The sequence below is a fragment of the Gossypium raimondii genome, chromosome 12, assembly GCF_025698545.1.
Source record: "Gossypium raimondii isolate GPD5lz chromosome 12, ASM2569854v1, whole genome shotgun sequence".
NCBI classification, from domain to species: domain Eukaryota; kingdom Viridiplantae; phylum Streptophyta; class Magnoliopsida; order Malvales; family Malvaceae; genus Gossypium; species Gossypium raimondii.
This window is the reverse complement of record NC_068576.1, coordinates 34,198,707-34,220,825: the sequence shown is the minus strand read 5'-3', so window position 1 is coordinate 34,220,825 and position 22,119 is coordinate 34,198,707. Positions and strand designations below refer to the sequence as shown.

Genomic DNA, 22,119 nt, shown 5'->3' with positions numbered 1-22,119 from the left:
ATATATTTTGAATGTAATAAATTTTGAGCTTCAACCTTTAAAAAAGTTAAATTACTTTTTTTTAATAATGTTAGCATGACAACTTAAATATATTTTATGTTGACGTGACACTATTTATTATATACGTCACACTAATAAATAATTTAAAAACTATAAAAATATTTTTAAAAATAAAAATTCAAAATTAAAAGAAAATCATAAAAATTCAAAAACTAGCACGAAGTACATGTGGATTTCTATACGAGCTACATATTTAAAAATTTAATGTTTTAATCCGTACTCCCATTTATAATTTAAAAAATAAAATAAAATTTAACTAAAAATAAGTCTAATTTTTAATATATAACGTTGAGAATTAAACTCGATATTTTTATTAATGTAATAATAGTGATAATAAAATCGAGTTTATATAAATGAAGGTTGAATTGAGCTACAATGTAACGTTTATTTTGAAGTACTTAAGCTTAATTATGAAGGTTGAGTTTTTTTTTCAAAAAGTCCAAAAATGAAAACACTATAATAAGTGGAATTTAATTGCATTAACTAATGGGATATTAATGATGATTTAATTTAGGTAGGGTAACTCCCATGCAGTTTTTTCTTTTTCTTTTTTAGTCATTAAAAAAACGTAAATGCTTGTAACCTAATCCTTCAAACACAAATAAAATCTCCTTCACATTACAATAAAAATCTTATTGAGCTCAGTGCCGAAGACATTCCCCACACGTCTCCCTTCACTCGCCTTCCATACAACATGTAGACCCACAAGCCACTCATTTGCCTTGTGATTTGATGTTGTGTTGTTGGTTAAAGGCCATACATGGGCCCAACAATGGGCGGCTTATGGTCCTACAAAGGGGAAAGATAGAAGAATTAATTTGTGGCTTTGCTCCCTCTATCATCATAGAATTTAAGATGTATTTATATTTTAATTTGACATATTTTGAGTACTATTTTTATAATACCATTTGTTCTGATAAAATATTAATGTGATTTTTTATTTAAAAAATCTTTTTTAGCTAAGAATATAAATAAGACACTATTCCTCATAAGTCATAAGGTATTCAAGTTCAATCAATAAAAAAAAACTCAAATTTGGTCTGGTAATTATTGATCTGGGCTTAAGCTCGAGTAGGGGCGAAGAGAGGGAAAGCAAGGGCCCTAGCCCTCTAATATGAAAAATTGTTGTCTTACTCTTCACAAAGTTTATAAAATCTTAAGTTGATATATGGTAAAATTATAGTTTACCTTTAAAATGTAAGAATTTTGATTTGGTCCTGAAAACCATAAAGATATAAGTCAATAAAATGGTAAAATTGTATTTTAGCTCTGTTAAAACTATAAAACTTAATCTTGGCCCCCTTAAACAAAATTTGGTTTTGCCCCAAAGCTCAAGCACCTCGAGCTATTAATCAAGCTAATTTGAACATCATGATATTTGATTCAAACGGCTCAAGAGCCTAATTAAACTTTTCATTTTAATAATTATTATGAACCATTATTATATAGAAATAGATTAATCGAGCTTGAATTCGGTCTTAAGTACAAAAATTGATACTAAAGTAGAATAATTAAATTCTAAATTTAATGATAGTAAAGAGACCAAAAACAAAATTTGACCAAGGATAAAGAGAATACTTGGTTTGATTTGGTTTGTACACATGATTACCATCATGATTTTCAAAACGCGTGGCACCAGCGGCTGGGGAAGGTTTTGCAGTAGTTTTTTTTCCTGTCCCAATTAGTCAACAATCAACGAGCGAGAAAGCCGCTATTTAAGCCGAGTTTAATAATATTAATAACAAGAGAAAGAAAAACTTCTCAAACAAGACACCTAACTGCAGTTAAAAAAGGACTTTAACATCAAAACAATAAACATCTCTCTCAGTTACACGTTACAACTTCAATCCAATCATGGTTAAAATGAGGGATTTTAAACCATGATTGAGTTAAAAAAAGTCATACACTTGAAGGGTAAACCAAGCCAAAGAAAAGAAAGTTATATATATAATGATGATTGAGCAAATAGGGGCCACTGACATAAGTCATGATTGATTGTCCAACCTGAGAGCTGATAGCTGATGCATTCCACTTATTGAATAGGGTTCTATGGTCGGTCCGCGACCCCTGGATATCGAAGGCGTCCTTGGGGTGATCTCGTAGTTCCTACGGGGTGGAGACGATGGGGTTGGTCCATAAATTTTCCTTCCTTTTATCGCATTTCCCTCAAAGGGTTGGAGGGAGATAGTGCATCAAGTTGTTCGCAAGGGCCAACTTAATCCTCTTCCCTAGGGATCCCAGATGGGGGAACCTAGGGGAGCTGCTAACTCCAACTATCGTCCATGTACGATCTATACTAGATCTGACTAACCGCCCATTCTACCTCTTCTACATTCTTGACAGCCTATCTACCATCTGGCTCTTTCTCTCTTATCAATCTCTTTTTGTATATATAGTCCCATCCCCAGCTATTTCACCAAACTGACCTAAAAAATTTGATATTTATAAAAATGACCCAGGTTTAAAAACAATCACCAAAATAACCTGAAAATGAACAGTAAAAAGGGGTTTTGGCCTGTCAATGGTCGGCACCACTTGGTATTTTGGACCCATGATTGCCTGATGATTATGTCAGACTTTAAAAAATTGAATTTTTTGGTTTTGGCCTGTCAATGGCCGGTACTAGTGTATTTTTTTAAATCGTATCATACTGGTATACAAAAAAAACAAAAAAAAATTTTGGTTCCTGGCATGTCAATGGCCGGCTCCACTTTTTGAAAACAAAAAAAAAATTCTGGGTGCTGGCCTGTCAATAGCCAGCACCAACACTAAAACGAATTTTTGTTCGTATCATACTGGTATACAAAAAAACAACAAAATTTTTTTTTGCGTTGGCCTGTTAATGGCCGACACCACCTAGGAAAACGAAAAAAAAATTTGGTTACTGGCCTTTCAATGGTCGACACCAACACGAAAATGAAAAAAAATTAATATATAAACGTTGATAATTAAACTCGATATTTTTTTAATGTAATAATAGTGATAATAAAATCGAGTTTATATCAATGAAGGTTGAATTGAGCTACAATGTAACGTTTATTTTGAAGTACTTAAGCTTAATTATGAAGGTTGAGTTTTTTTTTTCAATAAAGTCCAAAAAATAAAAATACTATAAAAAGTGGAATTTAATTGCATTAATTAATGGGATATTAATGATGATTTAATATAGGCAGGGTAACTCCCATGTAGTTTTTTTATTTTATTTTTTAGTCCTTAAAAAAACGTAAATGCTTGTAACATAATCCTTCAAACACAAACAAAATCTCCTTCACATTACAATAAAAATCCCATTGAGCTCAGTGCCGAAGACATTCCCCACACACCTCCTTTCACTCGCCTTCCATACAACATGTAGACCCACAAGCCACTCATTTGCCTTGTGATTTGATGTTGGGTTGTTGGTTAAAGGCCATACATGGGCCCAACAATGGGCGGCTTATGGTCCTACAAAGAGGAAAGATAGAAGAGTTAATTTGTGGCTTTGCTCCCTCTATCATCATAGAATTTAAGATGTAGTATTTATGTTTTAATTTGACATATTTTGAGTACTATTTTTATAATACCATTTGTTCTGATAAAATATTAATGTGATTTTTTATTTTAAAAATCTTTTTTAGCTAAGAATATAAATAAGACACTATTCCTCATAAGTCATAAGGTATTCAAGTTCAATCAATAAAAAAACTCAAATTTGGTCTGGTAATTATTGATCTGGGCTTAAGCTCGAGTAGGGGTGAAGAGAGGGAAAGCAAGGGCCCTAGCCCCCTAATATGAAAAATTGTTGTCTTACTCTTCACAAAGTTTATAAAATCTTAAGTTGATATATGGTAAAATTATAGTTTACCTTTAAAATGTAAGAATTTTGATTTGGTCCTGAAAACCATAGAGATATAAGTCAATAAAATGGTAAAATTGTATTTTAGCTCTGCTAAAACTATAAAACTTAATCTTGGCCCCCTTAAACAAAATTTGGTTTTGCCCCAAAGCTCGAGCACCTCGAGCTATTAATCAAGCTAATTTGAACATCATGATATTTGATTCGAATGGCTCATAAGCCTAATTAAGCTTTTCATTATTATGAACCATTATTATATAGAAATAGATTAATCGAGCTTGAATTCGGTCTTAAGTACAAAAATTGATACTAAAGTAGAATAATTAAATTCTAAATTTAATGATAGTAAAGAAACCAAAAACAAAATTTGACCAAGGATAAAGAGAATACCTGGTTTGGTTTGGTTTGTACACATGATTACCATCATGATTTTCAAAGTGCGTGGCACCAGCGACTGGGGAAGGTTTTGCAGTAGTTTTTTTTTTCTGTCCTAATTAGTCAACTATCAACGAGCGAGAAAGCCGCTATTTAAGCCGAGTTTAATAATATTAATAACAAGAGAAAGAAAAACTCCTCAAACAAGACACCTAACTGCAGTTAAAAAAGGACTTTAACATCAAAACAATAAACATCTCTCTCAGTTACACGTTACAACTTCAATCCAATCATGGTTAAAAATGAGGGATTTTAAACCATGATTGAGTTAAAAAAGTCATGCACTTGAAGGCTAAACCAAACCAAAGAAAAGAAAGTTAAATATATAATGATGATTGAGCAAATAAAGGGCCATTGACATAAGTCATGATTGATTGCCCAACCTGAGGGTTGACAGCTGATGCATTCCACTTATTGAATAGGGTTCTATGGTCGGACTGCGACCCCTAGATACCGAAGGCGTCCTTGGGGTGATCTCATAGTTCCTACGGGGCGGAGACGAAGGGGTTGGTCCATGAATTTTCCTTCCTTTTACCGCATTTCACTCAAAGGGTTGAAGGGAGATAGTGCATCAAGCTGTTCGCAAGGGCCAAGTTGATCCTCTTCCCTAGGGATCCCAGATGGGGGAACCTAGGGGAGCTGCTGACTCTAACTATCGTCCATGTATGATCCATACTAGATCTGACCAACCGCCCATCCTACATCTTCTATATTCTTGACAGCCTATCAACTAACTGTCTTTTTCTCTCTTATTAATCTCTGTTTGTATATATAGTCCCATCCCTAGCTATTTCACCAAATTGACCTAAAAAAATTGATATTTATAAAAATGACCCAGGTTTAAAAACAATCACCAAAATAACCTGAAAATGAACCATAAAAAGGGGTTTCAGCCTGTCAATGGCTGGCACCACCTGGTATTTTAGACCCATGATTGCCTAATGATTGTGTCAGACTTTAAAAAATTGAATTTTTTTGTTTTGGCCTATAAATGGCCGACACCAGTGTATTTTTTTGAATCGTATCATACTGGTATACAAAAAAAATAAAAAAAAATTTGGGTGCTTGCCTGTCAATGGGTGGCACCACCTAGGAAAATGAAAAAAAAATTTGGGTGCTGTCGTGTCAATGGTCGGCACCGCTTTTGAAAACAAAAAAAATTTGGGCGCTGGCCTGTCAATAGCCGGCACCAACACTAAAACAATTTTTTGTTCGTATTATACTGGTATACAAAAAAAACAACAAAATTTTTTTTGTGCTGGCTTGTTAATGGCCGACACCACCTAGGAAAACGAAAAATTTTTTTGGGTACTGGCCTATCAATGGTCTGCACCAGCACGAAAACGGAAAAAAAATTTTGGGTGCTGGCCTGTCAATGGCGAACACCAATACGAAAACGAAAAAAAAATTTTGGGTGCTGATTTGTCAATGGCTGGCACTACCAGTACGAAAACAGAAAAAAAAATTTTGGGTGCTAGGCTATCAATGGCCGACACCAGTACTGAAACAAATTCTTTTTTGTGCTGGCCTATCAATGGTCGGCACCACCAGTACGAAAACGAAAAAAAAAAATTTGGTGCTGAGTTTTTTTGGTGCTGGCTGATCAATGGCCGGCACTAGTATACGAAAAAAAATTTAGGTACTGGCTTTCTAATGGCCGGCATCAAACTTTATATATAGTGGGTGGTTTGGGTTCTGATAGTGTAAATGGAATGAGAAAAAAAATTTGAGAGAGGCATCAAAATGAGAGTGTTTTGTAGTATATCATCAAATGAGTTTTTTTGGAGTGGATTGTATATGAAGTTTTTTATATTGTACAACTGAATTTCAGGGTTGAATTATATATTGTAATATTTTAATGGAGTTGAATTATATACTGTCATGTCCACCCTAAAGGTTATGCCATTAAGGGTTGGATGATTATTTGCACCATAGAGGGCTAATCGAGTTGTCCAACGCAGATTGACATTATCTATGGTGCAGTAGTGTTTATTCCGCAACTAGGTTGTGGTTGAAACCGGTTGGTAGAGTCTCCATGCAAAGGTATCTCATGAGACAATGGAAGAAGAAAAGGTTTAGAGCAGAAGACGATTAATTGTGAAGAAACTAGTACCGATGCAACGTAGACCTGATTCAAGTAGAAGACGATTAATTGTGAAGAAACTAGTATTGAAAATAATTGTATTATTTCTTAAGAATGTTTGTATTTTTTTATATATGTAAATTTAATATATTTGTTTAGGATTTAAGGTTTCATTTTATATTTTCGTAATAATTTCTTAGAATGTTTGTATTTTTATATGTAAATTTAATTTAATTTGTAATATATAAAGTTTGAAAATTAAATTTTCGTGTATTAATTTTACCCATCTGTTTGTAGTTCATTAGGTTTTTAAATTTAATATAGTGCGTATTATTTTTGTTTGAAATTTATATTTTTGTATTAATATTGTAGAATGATTGTATTTTATTGTGTATGTAAATTTAATTTGTCGTGTAGTATTACTTATTTGAATTATTATTTTTTAATATTACAAAGTCATTTATTCAAACAAATAATTATTTTAGAGAAATTAAATTAATATTAAAAAATAAGAAAATTTAAAAATAAAAGAAATATTTATAGAATAATTTTAAAATAAAGTAAAAATTAACAGAAAATTTAAAATTGTCGCGATCCTAGGGACGTCCCCGGCGCTGGCGTGTAATGGTCTGGATGCCTCCGTCGGTGATGTCGTGCACCTTGCTAAGGCATTTGATAATTGCTCGGTTCGGCGTCCGGTGTCTCATCCGATGTACTTAGAAAGGTAGAATAATCGAATACACTATAATCGGGAGTTAATTTGTATTGCGTGACTGGAGGCGCCGATGGAAAAATATCCTCAGTGGTGGGTGTACGTGCTTCGGGATGGAACTCATGGTGGTATGAGGATGATCTAGATCGTGTCGAATGTTGAGGCTCGAGGTCATCACCAAAAATATCTTCGAACTATGGAGGAATTTCATGCAGCGGATCCGGATCCATGTAGTGTGATGATGAGCAGGATGCTTTATATTGGGCCTCAAGATCGGTGTTCGAGGCAGTATTGGACTCGGTGTTCCTAAATGGTGAAACTCGGTTACTGCGAGGCTCTGCGTTCTTTGGTTGCCATCGAGAAGATTCAGGTTGCGCGTCTCTTTGGATCAGCATGTGCTGACCTTGGAATATAAAGGGTTTCCCGTGTGCCATATACCATGCTGCGTACTTGGGCATAGGAGAGAACCCTTCCTCTAAGACATACAAGGGAGGGCGCCTCGAATGTCGGTAATTACACAGAAAGATATACGGTTCATGTTGTTGCGCCCAATTTAAAGCGTCCCTACCCGAACCCTTTTTATACATTCCGTGGACTTCTTTGATGTCGAAGGAAGGGTTCGAGATAGGTTGTGCGCAACCGAACTGCCTCAAAACCCGACCTCCATCGTGCCATTCCACCATATGGAAATGAATCAACGGCACATTTGACACGAACAGCTGTTGCTGCTCGATAACCCATGATGATATGAGCGCCGCAATATCTTCCTCATTATATGGCATATATAAACTGCAAAATAAAGACAACACGTTATTTTTTTCTTGTGCAATTATTGTATTTAAAAAAAATATTTGGAATCGTATTTTACGCCATCCCCGAAATGAGTCTTTATCATCATACGGTACATAGGTACGGTGAACGATCGCCCAATTCCCAGTACAATTGCCCGTCTAAAAAAAGAAAAATTATCAAATTATTTTTCCATGCAAAAAATAAGTACATTATAGTATACAATAAAAAATAGATGGCAAAATTGAACTACATATTTACCTATTAACGAGTGGCCAAACTCAATATTGCAGTAGAAGGCAGCAACCGGCCATTATTTTCATAGACGGATTTGTCGCTCGACAAAGCTCGTAGTATAAGCATACCAATACTGTAGAGCCCCAACTAAATCTTCCGGCAAGTTTGAGATCCTCTAATAAGGGGAGATACATTATTGAAACTTTATTTTGATTGACGTCCGGCAAAAGTATCCCACCTATAAGTTGAAGAATGAACGCTCTTACAGCGTAGATAATGTCTATCTGCGTTGGACTGCTCGGAAGATGCTGGAAGTTTTCTTTTAACCAAGTAAATTTAATATATGTTAATAGTCCTCCCTCGTTGTTCGGGGGCACCTTTCCAAGTAACCGCTCGCAAGTGCCCCACGGATAGGGCACTCTTCCAATCCCAGTCACTGCTTCGCCTTTTATAGACAACCCTAGATGGACTGCTACGTCTTGCAGTGTAATATTTATCTCTCCACATGGGAAGTGAAACGTATATGTCTCCGGGCGCCATTTTTCAACTAATGCCAATATTAAATTGGCCCGTAACTCAGATATCTTAATGTACGCAGCTACCCCAAAACCCGCAACATTCAAATACGGTATAACTCTTCGACCGGGAAAATAACCAGGATGATACAAGCGGGGTCTCACAATTTTGTACAAATCCTGCGTTTATAGTAAATATATAATATTATATTTCTCATTTTAAAAATAATTTAAAAGAATATTTAAAATTAAAAAAAGGCATTTGATTTCTCGTTTACCTTATGCACATTGCTTGCAATGTGGTCGTTGTCATTTAAAAGAACATTCGGATTAGGATTGCTTGCAATGTGGTCGTTGTCATTTAAAAGAACATTCGGATTAGGATCCATGGAGTGATCGGCGATCGTTGGCGGTGGTTGAGGGTGAATAGCGGCGGTCGTTAGCTGCGGTTGAAGGTGAACCGCGGTGGTCGTCGGAGTTGCCCATTTATAGTAGGGGACCATTTGGCTGAAGGGCAAAATTAGAAAAAAAATGGTAAAAAAAAAAAGGTGTAAGACCTGACGCAGATAGGTCATTTCAACCAATTTTTTTTTCATTCAAAATTTATTTTAATTTCATTACTTTTTATTTTAGTTTCATTTAAATTTTCCTAATATCAGGGTAATTTAATTTTTTTCATCTATTTTAAAATTTTTTATTTTTGTCAATTTAAATCTAATTTTTCTAAAAAAAGCTAATTTCAATTTTTAGGCCTCATACCCCATTTATTATTTTTATCAATTTAAATTTTAAATTTATTAAAAAATATCTGATTTCATTTTTTGGATTTTTTGAGCTTGACACCACATTTATTAGGCTTGATAACAGTTATTTAAATTTTAAAGGCAAAAAAAAAGGCCAAAAAGACAAAAAGGGTGTAAGGCCGGCCATTGGGAGGCCAAATTGGCCAGTGACACAAGCCTGACGCAGATGCATCATTTCAACCTTTTTTTTATTCAAAATTTATTTTAATTTCATTACTTTTTATTTTAGTTTCATTTAAATTTTCCTAATATCAGGGTAATTTAATTTTTTTCATCTATTTTTTAAATTTTTTTAAATTTTATTTTTGTCAATTGAAATTTAAAATTTTTTTAAAAAAATGCTAATTTCAATTTTTTTGGGTATTTTTGGCCTGACACCCCATTTATATAAATTAAATTTGTTAAAATAAATCTAATTTCATTTTTCATTTAATATATTATTTAAATATTTTAATTTATTTATTATTTTTGTCAATTTAAATTTTAAATTTATTAAGAAAATATCTAATTTTATTTTTTGGGGTTTTTTCGAGTCTGACACTACATTTATCAGGCCTGTAACAATTATTTCAATTTTGAAGGAAAAAAAAGGCAAAAAAAAAACAAAAAGGGTGTAAGGCCGGCCATTGAAAGGCCAAATTGGCCAATGACACAGGCCTAACACAGATAGGTCATTTCAACTTTTTTTTTTCATTTCATTTTATTTTTATTTCATTTCATTCTAATTTCATTTTCATTACCATTACCATTTCCCTTTCATTTCATTTAAAAAATATTTTTTTTTCAATTTCAATTTTTTTCTCAATTTATTTATATTATTTTTGAATTTAAATTTAACTTTTTTCGCATTTCATTTAAAATTTCTATTTTCAATGCAAATTTATTTTTTTCTCATTTCATTTTATATTTAAATTTTCTATTTTCAGTTTAAAATTTTTTCTCCTCATTTAAATTAAAATATTTCCTCATTTCATTTCAATGAAAAACTCGTTTCCCCGATTGTATCTCCCTGTCAAGGCCTTTATATGGCAATATTTACAAATCAGTCACTGTCCCTGGCACATACTCCTGTATCCCAGCTATCCACCTTGAAGCTCGTTGTATGACGCATCATAGTCACCATACAACTCTCGTATCACCATTTGCTTTGCCCACCATGCCTTTCGGTACGACACTTTATACTTGAATCGAGCTTGCATATCCGCAATAAGGACCAACTCTTGAATGGTGGGAGACTCTTTCACCAAAGGGATGATGTAGTTACATATAGTTTTTGCATCTAACTTTCCATGGTCTTGCGACATACGAGCGGACGTGCATGTGTGTGGACATTCTAGTTTCCTTATCATCCACATCTGTGTCCGCTGTATTAACGTGACTCAGACAAGCCATTTACAACCACTCAACGCTTTTCAACATTCTCCTACGTAGAAAGACTACGTCGACTTCGTTACTTTATAATCCACACCTAACTTCAACCTAAGTTGTTTTATAGCATGTAAATAGTATTTTTTGTTATCAAATTGTTGTCCTACAAACAACTCTTCTTCGTCGAATTCATTGTCAACTAGGTGAGCCGACATAATATTTGTATATTCCGGGAACTCGTGTGCAAGAACCGCATCAAGATCCACGTCGGTCATAAAGGACCCTGGATTATTTCTTATAACTATACTAGGGCCCGTGTTTCCGGCCGAATGGGGGTTCACATTTTCACCCTCTACCGGCCCTTCCTCGTCTATGTCTTCAGAGATGTCAACCAAATCGGGGTCACTAAAATCATCGTTGGGATCATGGTGGGACTGATCATCATTATCGGACCCTTCATCACTATCTTCGATGGTGGCCAACACCTCTGAATGGATCTTTAAACAAGGACACAAGTCTGGGGTGTTATAAGAACATCCACTGGTGTTTGAATTTTCGGGAGTTGGCATTGACTGTCTAAAACTCGACTGATCTTCCCAAGAGACATTAAGATCAAAATCAATTCCGGAGCGCTGGCTTGCTAGAATTACCACTTGAATGGGATCCGGTTCAGTTATCTCTACGAACAACTCAATCGGGCTGAGATTTTCTATCTCAGGGGGGCAATAAATTGCTATCATTGTCCCTAAATCATCATCATCTTTAAGCTCCATTTCTAAGAACTTTAGCGGATCAGTTGAAATCGGAAATATTTAAAATAGTCTCAACATTTGCTTTTCGCAATGGGTTGCTATCTTTGTACTGATTTTTAGTTTTAAATCCGATAGCGAAATCCATTTGTTGAATCTCATTCCTATTTTTTTCCGGCTTCGAAATACACAGTCTTCTTCAGTTGTATTTATCATTTCGATGGAGGAATGAACATAAACAAACAACATTTGGCAACTCATTTAAAAAAAAAACTGATTTCTTCTAAACAAAGGAAAAAAAAATTTCAAACCAAACAAAATGGAAGATAAAATACATATATATTTGATAAATTTGGTGCCGGCCATTGACAGACTAGCACCCAAAATTTTTTTTTGTTTTCGTACTGATGGTGTCGGCCATTGACAGGCCAGTACCAAAAAAAATATTTTTTTTCGTTTTCGTACTGGTAGTGCCGGCCATTGACAGGCCAGTACCTAAAATATTTTTTTCGTTTTCGTACTGATGGTGCCAACCATTGATAAGTCAACACCCAAATTTTTTTTCCCGTTTTTGTACTGGTGATGTCAGCCATTGACAGGCAAGCAGGCAAAAATTTTTTTCGTTTTCGTACTGGTGTCGGCCATTTATATGTCAGCACCCAAAATTTTTTTTCCCTTTTTCCTACTAGTGGTGCCGGCCATTGACAGGACATCACCCAATTTTTTTTTCGTTTTTGTACTAGTGGTGTCGACTATTTACAGGCCAGCACCCAAATTTTTTTTTTGTTTTCGTACTAGTGGTGCCGGCCATTGACAGGTCAGTACCAAAAAAAATATTTTTTTTCGTTTTCGTACTAGTAGTGCCGGCCATTGACAGGCCAGTACCTAAAATATTTTTTTCGTTTTCGTACTGATGGTGCTAGCCATTGATAAACCAGCACCCAAAACTTTTTTTTCTGTTTTCGTATTGGTGTCGGCCATTTACAGGCCAGCATCCAAAATTTTTTTTCCTTTTTCGTATTGGTGGTGCCGACCATTGACAAAGCATCACCCAAATTTTTTCCGTTTTTGTACTGGTGGTGTCAGCCATTTACAGGCCAGCACCCAAAATTTTTTTTCGTTTTCGTACTGGTGGTGCCGGCCATTGACAGGCCAGCACACAAATTTTTTTTTCGTTTTCATACTGGTGGTGCCAGCCATTGATAGGCCAGCACCCAAAATTTTTTTTCGTTTTCATACTGGTGCCGGCCATTGATAAGCCGGCACAGAAAAAAACTTTATTTTTTCATTTTCGTACTGGTGCTGGCCATTGACAGGCCAGCATCCAATTTTTTTTTTTGTTTTCGTACTGGTGGTGCCGACCATTGACAGGCCAGCACCCCCAATTTTTTTTTGTATACCAGTATGATACAAAATTTTTTTTATCATTTTCAGGCTGGTGCCGACCATTAACAGGCTAGTACCCAAATTTTTTTTCGTTTTCCTAGGTGGTGCTGGCCATTGACAGGCCAGCACCCAAAATTTATTTTGTTTTTTTTTTGTATACTAGTATGATACAAAAAAATTTTCGTCTTCGTGCTGCTGCCGGCCATTGACAGGCCAGCACTCCAAAATGTTTTTTTTTGTTTACTAGTATGATACGATTTTAAAAAAAAACACACTAGTGCCGGCCATTGACAGGCCAGAACTAAAAAACACAATAATCAAGCAATCATAGGTCTAAAATACCAGGTGGTGCCGGCCATTGACAGGCCAAAACCTCTTTTTACTGTTCATTTCAGGTTATTTTGGTGATTATGTTTAAACTTGGGTCATTTTTATAAATATCAATTTTTTTTGAGTCAGTTTGGTAAAATAGTCGGGGATGGGACTATATATACAAACAGAGATTAATAAGAGAGAAAGAGACAGATGGTTATAGAATCAATCATGACTTATGTTAGTGGCCCCTATTGGCTCAATCATCATTATATATATAGCTTTCTTTTCTTTGGCTTGGTTTAGCCTTCAAGTGCATGACTTTTTTAACTCAACTATGGTTTAAAATCCCTCATTTTTAACCATGATTGGATTGAAGTTATAACGTGTAACTGAGAGAGATGTTTATTGTTTTGATGTTAAAGTCTTTTTTTAACCGCAGTTAGGTGTCTTGTTTGAGGAGTTTTTCTTTCTCTTGTTATTAATATTATTAAACTCGGCTTAAATTGCAGCTTTTATGCTCGTTCACCGTTGACTAATTGGGACAGAAAAAAAAAACTACTGTAAAACCTTCCCTAGTCGCTGGTGCCACGCTCTTTGAAAATCATGATAGTAATCATGTGTACAAACTAGATGTGATCATGGGCCGGGCCAGGTTTGGGCCGGTCCCAAACAAAAGTTTAGGCCCGTTTTCTAGGCTCGGGCCCAACCCGACCTAAAATATGGGCCTAAAAATTTGTTCAAGCCTAGCCCGAAAGAAAATTGCTAAGCTTGAGCCCGACCCTGCCTGGCCCATATTTGATTAAAAATAAAAATATATATATTTAATATATAATTCGTATTAAAAGTCCAAAAAATATATATTTAATAAAAAGTATATTTGATTAAAAATAAAAAATATATATATTTAATATATAATTCGGGCCGGGCCAGACTCGGGCCAAAAAAGTCTTACCCGAGGCCCGACTCGTTTTCTAAACGGGCCTCGTTTTTTGCTCAAACCCATATTTCGGACTTATATTTTTAAACAAGCCCTCCCATTTTTCGGGCGAAACGTCGGGCCGGACCGGGTAGCCCAATCCATGATCACCTATATTACAAACCAAACCAAACCAAACCAAACCAAGTATTCTCTTTATCCTTGGTCTAATTTTGTTTTTGGTCTCTTTACTTCATCAAATTTAGAATTTAGTTATTCTATTTTAGTATCAATTTTTGTACTTAAAACCGAATTCAAGCTCGATTAATCTCTTTCTATGTAATAATAGTTCATAATAATTATTAAAATGAAAAGCTTAATTAGGCTCATGAGCCGTTCGAATCAAATATCATGATGTTCAAATTAGCTTGATTAATAGCTCAAGGTGCTCGAGCTTTGGGGCAAAACCAAAATTTGTTTAGGGGGGCCAAGATTAAGTTTTATAGTTTTAACAGAGCTAAAATACAATTTTACCATTTTATTGACTTATATCTTTATGGTTTTCAGTACCAAATCAAAATTCTTACATTTTAAAGGTAAACTATAATTTTACCATATATCAACTTAAGATTTTATAAACTTTGTGAGGAGTAAGGCAACAATTTTTCATATTAGGGGGCTAGAGCCCTTGCTTTCCCTCTCTTCGCCCCTACTCGAGCTTAAGCCCAGATCAATAATTACCAAACCAAATTTGAGTTTTTTTTATTGATTGAACTTGAATACCTTATGACTTATGAGGAATAATGTCTTATTTATATCCTTAGCTAAAAAAGATTTTTTTAATAAAAAAACACATTAATATTTTATCAGAACAAATGGTATTATAAAAATAGTTCTCAAAATATGTCAAATTAAAATATAAATACTACATCTTAAATTCTATGATGATAGAGGGAGCAAAGCCACAAATTAAGTCTTCTATCTTTCCCCTTTGTAGGACCATAAGCCGCCCATTGTTGGGCCCATGCATTTCCTTTAACCAACAACCCAACATCAAATCACGAGGCAAATGAGTGGCTTGTGGGTCCACATGTTGTATGGAAGGTGAGTGAAAGGAGGCGCGTGGGGAATGTCTTCGACACTGGGCTCAATGGGATTTTTATTGTAATGTGAAGGATTAGGTTACAAGCATTGACATTTTAGTAATGACCAAAAAAGAAAAAGAAAAAACTGCATGGGAGTTACCTTGCCTAAATTAAATCATCATTAATATCCCATTAATTAATGCAATTAAATTCCACTTATTATAGTGTTTTCATTTTTTGGACTTCATTGAAAAAAAAAACTCAACCTTCATAATTAAGCTTAATTACTTCAAAATAAACGTTACATTGTAGCTCAATTCAACCTTCATTGATATAAACTCGATTTTATTATCACTATTATTACATTAATAAAAACTCGAGTTCAATTCTCAACGTTTATACATTAAAATTAGACTTATTTTTAGTTAAATTTTATTTTAATTTTTTTAAAATTATAAATGGGAGTATGGACTAAAACATTAAATTTTTAAATGTGTAGCTCATATAGAAATCCACATGTACTTCATGCTAGTTTTTGAATTTTTATGATTTTTCTTTTAATTTTGAATTTTTTATTTTTAAAAATATTTTTATAGTTTTTAAATTATTTATTGGTGTGACATATATGATAAATAGTGTCACATCAATATAAAATATATGTAAGTTGTCATGCTAACATTATTAATAAAAAAACAAAATCAAATTGATAAATGATAAATTTCATATTAAATTTATTACATTCAAAATCTATAATTAAGTTAAATATTTTAGAAATTAATTTTTCAAGTACGTACACCCAAGTTTGCGAAAAAAAAAAGGGGCTTCACGGCCTTACAAAAATGTCATAAGAAAGAGGAAACACACAAACTTTAATTAATTCTAACCTAGCATAATTAATTTGCTAAGCCATGCGTGGCCAAATTGGGTGTACAAGTACATACACCTTGAATAATATTTACATTTTTTGGCCTAACTTGTGTATCGTCTCCAATTATTTATTTCATGCAGTCAAATAATATGTTTATGTCGATTAAATCTTAATTCAATTGGTATAAATATTATTATCAATATGAGAAGACGTGAGTTCGAGTATGCTAAAATATATTATCCTCATATTTATAGGTTGGGAAGGGATATAATTAATTCTAGGTATTATGTGAAAAAAACAGATATAACCGAAGTTATAATAAGATTATTTAAAAAATAATATGTTTTATATAAAAGAGAAATGGAACATATAATTGTGGATCCTTGCGTGGCATGATATAATATTTTTCCTTTTAACCTTTATGCATTTAGGGTTTAGGAAATACTTTTTTCTTAGATGGCATATATTAGATTTTGTTATATTTACGATACGAAAAAAATATTTTAATTTTATTAAATTTTGTTAGAATGGTATGACCCAAGTTCCTGTTAAAAATTAAAGTAGGGACCATGTGGCACAAGTAAAATCCGTATAGAACTACTCTTCGTCTATTTGACATTGATGTAGTCAAAACTCCTCTTGTATCATTCAGTTCTCAACATTAATAAAATTCTCCTCCTCTACCCATGATTTTTTCTTAAAAAAATTTCTACGTAAAATTTGTATGTTTTAATTTTCTTTTCTTTCTGTTTTGTTATTGTTCTATATTACCATTATCGACGTTAGTTTTAACAAATTTATTCAATAGTGAATATTTCTGTTTTGTTATTGTTCTATATTACCATTATCGACGTTAGTTTTAACAAATTTATGGTAATGAATTTGTGTGTGTGTTTTTTCTTATGATAAAAAGAAAATAACACTTAGTTACACAAGATTACTTTGAGCAAAATTAGACTTTTAGCAACATTTTTTAGGCCTTTAGAGGCACTTTTAAGCATCGCAAAACGCGCCGCTATAAACATCGCTAATTTTAATGGTATTTATGTGAAAAAACGCCTTCACAATGCTTTTATTACAAACACTACAATAGACCATGACATTTAGCTGCACTTTACCACAATAGCTGCTAAAGAACATAGCTTTTAGCGACTATAGAACAAATCTTTAGCGACAATTTTTGATGAAACACCGCTAAAAACATATCTTTAAAAAAATATATTTTTATCAAATAATATTTATTTCTATGATAAATATTATATTTTGTTTTAAGGATAAATAAAAATATTATTTAAATTAAATTTTCTACAAAAATTTTAACTTTAAAACTAAATATAAAAATTAATAAATTTAAATTTAAAATTTAAAATAATAAATTAATAACACAATTAAAATCTAAAAATATCGTAAATATTAAAGTTAAAATAAAAATTTAGAATCAAAACTAAAATAATACATATGCAAGGTAATAAAACATACAATACTTTTTCTTAATCAAGTAAATCTTAATAATAAAAGATATAATATATTTACTTAATCAAGGAAATCTTGTAATGAACTCAAAGCAATAAGCCTTAAGAGAAAAACTTTTGAGCATGGCTTCGAATTTAAACTGCAGATTTGGTGCCTACATGCTCTGCATGAAAATAAGAGTAACTTAAACTGCTCAAACCATAGTGAACATGGCAGAGATAAGTAAATCAGTTCAACTCATTGTGCACTTACCTTCTATTTGGTGCCAGCCACGACCATACAACCTTGAAGCTTCAAGAAACTCGACCAAAAATCAACCCGACCCACCAAATTGACTATAAAGTCGAGATTCAAGCAAAAAAGCAAATCCGATTCTGAAAAAAAGGAATAAAATGATTGAGGAACTTTAAAGACCCGAGTCCTGACCAATCAAATGCTGAACTAAAAATTTGATAATTGAATCAAACCAAAGTCCAAAGAAACTCTAGTAAACTAAACATACTACTCATTGCAGCAGCTTAAATACCTTATGATCTACATCTACTTCAATTGATTAACTTTAATTTTATAGTTGGTCGGGGGAATAACTTTTTAAAAATAGTACAACTATTAATATCTTTACATTGCCATACCAAAAATGAGCCAATCAAATAATATTGCTCGAAAATCAACTATCTAATTATTTATATATAATTAATTAGTAAAATAAACAATTCAATGATTATATGCAATAAATTAACAGAAATTAATAATTCAATAATTTATCAACATTTAAATTTGTGTTTTATCACTAACAACTGTAAGGGTTGACTTCCATCAATAACAGATCAGTTTCAGACAATACAACAATAATCCCAGATTTCTCCAAAAACAAACAAAATTGCAGACACTTTAATACAAAAAAACACGAATCAAAGAAGGAAAATTAGAAGATCAAAGAGGAAACTAACCCGACTTTAATAGCAAGAGCGAGCGAAGCTCTTTTTCTGCAACCCGTACAGTGGATAGAGAAGGAACGGAAAGACAAAAAACCACAAGCTTTTACCTTGATTTTTCTTCTTAATCATAGGTTAGATTCTATGATAAGATTTTCCTTGAGTTTCATTCTAATTGCAGTTTTTGATCTTATAACAGACCAGATTAGACTACCACAAATTCTATCATCCAATTCTTCTATGCTACATAAGAAGTCTCAGATATTGAAGGTGTTAAGGTTCAGTGATCAAAGCCACTGAATATAAACTCAACAGTACACATTTAAGCATTTTCAGAATGTACGCTCTATTATGAGGGTTCATGAAAATTTAAAGCAACTGGTGTTTATTAGTCCCACTGAACTTATCACTCGATAAAAACAAGTCATGTAGCTTTGCATAAATAAATGCAAATCACAAGGTTACTAAATGAGCAATTATTAGATTGAAGGGTATAAACCTCTTGTTGGCAGAGAAGGCTGGCTATTCCCCTCAATTGCTGCTTTACAGCCACAAGCACGAAAGTGACTGGATTTCTTCTTTGAATGGCCAACAAGTGTGGGGTTAACCTGTTGATTTTGCAATTCACAAATGACTCTTTTCTTCATTGTTAGATGCTTCACAGACATCTCTTCTTCTACATCATTATTAACTTCTGGCTTCCTAGAATTTACTGCAACATTCCAGTTATCAACTGCATCCTGAAAATGTTCAAAACAGATGTGAAGCATCAAACAAAGAAGAAAAGAGCTACCATGAAATGCAAAAATCGAAATCCATGATAAGCTTAACAAAAATTGTAGCTCAGAATTGTTGCAAACTTTGTACCAAAGAAAGAACAAATGGTACTCAGAAAATGCATTGAATTTTAATAATAGCTTAGTGAAACAAAAGTATTGTGCACATACATCAAGCAGAAAGAAGTTTCTTCCAAATTTCCACAAAATGTATTTAACTAATAATAGCCTATCAGAAATTTCTAGTCAAATATAAACACCATTTTATCCAAAACGAAATTATATATCCGTAGTGCTGGAATGAGACATTGTCCACATCATAGGCAAGGAACTTTTTTCCAGTACCCCAAAATTCCAACATGAATTTTCCAAAAAGAAAAGCTATAACTTTGTCAATTTTAATAAATTTGGACAAAATCAACAAAATAGAATTATTAATTGTTCATGCGAGATGCAATGTTGATATGATGTCACATTATTAATTTGTTCCTAATTATAAATAATTTAATAAATTTAATTCTCTACTTTTACAAATTCTATCAATTTGATACTTAAACACATATAATTAAATACAAATATAATTAAATAATTATTATATATTATGAAAAAGTATAAAATGTAATATTATTTACATTATTTTGTATCAACACATACTCTGTATCTAATACTTACACCTGAGTCCAAATAACATGATCCTAAACAATATTATTAGATTAGTGACTTGTGCTTTCATGTATCAAAGAACGAAAAAGGAAAAAGGAAAAAGCAAAAACAACATACAGTGGCCGAAAAACACAAATAACCACACAATGAATGACGACAGACTCTACTAAATTTAACTTGCAAAAATATGAACTTCAATTAAATTCTTTGCTTTTAAGAGATTAGTGTGTCGTTAAGCTAGTTATGAAGCTTGCTAAGGAATGTGATTTTGAGGAGATTAAGGTTAACAGTTCAGTAATTCTTGATGCTGAGAAAGCTAATGTCGCCATGTTGACAACAAAAAAGTTTGCAGAAGCTTCAATCATTCTTAGTTTCGTGCCTATAAATTCTGTATTTAAAAAGGTGCCTTAAAAATTTTGCATTGATTATATATAATAATATTATAATTTTACTCAAAATATATACAAATAATATTATATATTTTATCATAAAAGCAGCTTAATAAACTCACAGCTTAATAAACATACTTCCGAACATCATCCTCCTTAGACAGGTTGAACAACTTCCTGATTTTTGATGCTCTCTTCGGACCCCTCATTCTTGGTTTCTCAGTGTCAGTCAGTCCAGGAAGATCATTTCACCCTTTTTCACAATAACCAAGTTCAAAACTGAATGATCCTGACTAACAATGCATCGACGAACTGAAAGATGAGGCAATTTTCAATTTTATCAGATCGAAAAAGACGCATTCATAAACTAATCAAAACAAAGAATTAATTTATCATCATTCTAGAATACAAAATCAAAATCAAATACAAAGTTAGATCTGGTAAGTAGTACATAAAAACGCGGGGGGAAATTAAGAGAAAAAACGAACTTGAAATGTAAAGCCCTTGACCGACAAAGAAAACAAGTAGCGTCAGAATTGAGAAGAAAAAAAGAATCACGATAGGCAATCGAGATCCAGAACTTCTGCTCCTTTGGACGCCCACACTGGATAGTCCCCGCTTCAACGCCATTGGCTATCAGAGCCTAATAACAACAATAGCAGCAGAAAAATCACTCATCAAAAGGTGGACAAAGGATAATTACAAGTTAACAGTGAGGAGATCGCGTGAAACTGAAAGCAGCAGATCCATATCGAAGCTAGTTGGAATGGAAATCCATGGGAAAGCAAGCATAGATTAAGCGTTAATTAAACGCTTTTTACCAGTAAAAAAAAGGAATTTAATAGTGCAGAGAGAAAGGGAAATGCAGGAAGATGGTGGAGTGAGGAACAAAATTATTTAATCTTTATAAAGAAAATGACAGATCTGTCATCGGAGGACTCATAAACGAAATTAAAGGCAAAACTAGAAATCTCAGAAGTCTTGGGTTTAGCCACATACCTCGGGAAGCCAATGAAGCGGCACATGCGATGGCAGCATGGGGAAGAAGTGAATCGCCGACTTCTGGGTGGAAGAAACCTCGACAGCGGTCGAACTAGTCATTCAGAAGGATCAAAGGGGAATTGCTTGAGGGACAGAGAGATAGTCATATCGGCATTTCTGAGTCCGGAGAAAGAGGTGACTTGATTTGAATCTCCGAGGAGCTCGGTCAATAGGGAACCTGGGGAACGAAAATGAGAATGTGATACAAAGGAACACTGGTTCTTGTTTCTGCGAAGAGATTTACCGGAGATGCAAAACAGAGATGAAGGGAAGGGGAAAAGTTGTAGGCATTTCAGATTTTTTCTTTGTTTTAGTTTTTTTAGGAAATTGATCTGTTGTTTTTCAGTTTTAGGATGTTTAAGGCGCCGTTTAAGTTTTTTAGGGTTTGTTTCTTTGAGGCACCGCCCATTGCTAGCAGTGCATGGGATGACAGATGGCAACTTTGGGCAGCCTGGTGTTTAGTCATTCACACTTTTCCTTTACTATTTATTCGTTTCCTGAACTCTAATTTGGGCTTTTGGGTTAATTGTTAAATGGGCTTACTTGGACCCACTATAATCGCTTTACTCTAATTTAATTTAAATTTAATTAAAATAATTAAAATTTTGTGGGGAAAATGTTGAAATTATGGTTAGGCTTAGATTTATATTTTTTAACCTTAGGCTAGCCAAACTTTGCCTGTTTTA

At 33.3% G+C, this 22,119-nt stretch overlaps 1 long non-coding RNA gene across 2 annotated transcripts; it reads right to left on the bottom strand.

Moving 5' to 3' along the window:
* Window positions 1–17,544: 17,544 nt before the first annotated feature.
* Window positions 17,545–21,879, bottom strand: LOC105763738 (uncharacterized). 2 transcript variants are annotated; one of them, XR_001124398.2, is made up of 6 exons: window positions 21,392–21,879; window positions 20,881–21,035; window positions 20,515–20,704; window positions 19,064–19,304; window positions 17,882–18,003; window positions 17,545–17,792 (listed from the first exon to the last, which is right to left on the bottom strand). It is a non-coding gene; the product is annotated as an uncharacterized LOC105763738 (long non-coding RNA). The 2 variants fall into 2 exon arrangements; XR_008192038.1 differs by having other exon boundaries at window positions 20,531–20,704.
* Between the last annotated feature and the right edge of the window lie 240 nt (window positions 21,880–22,119).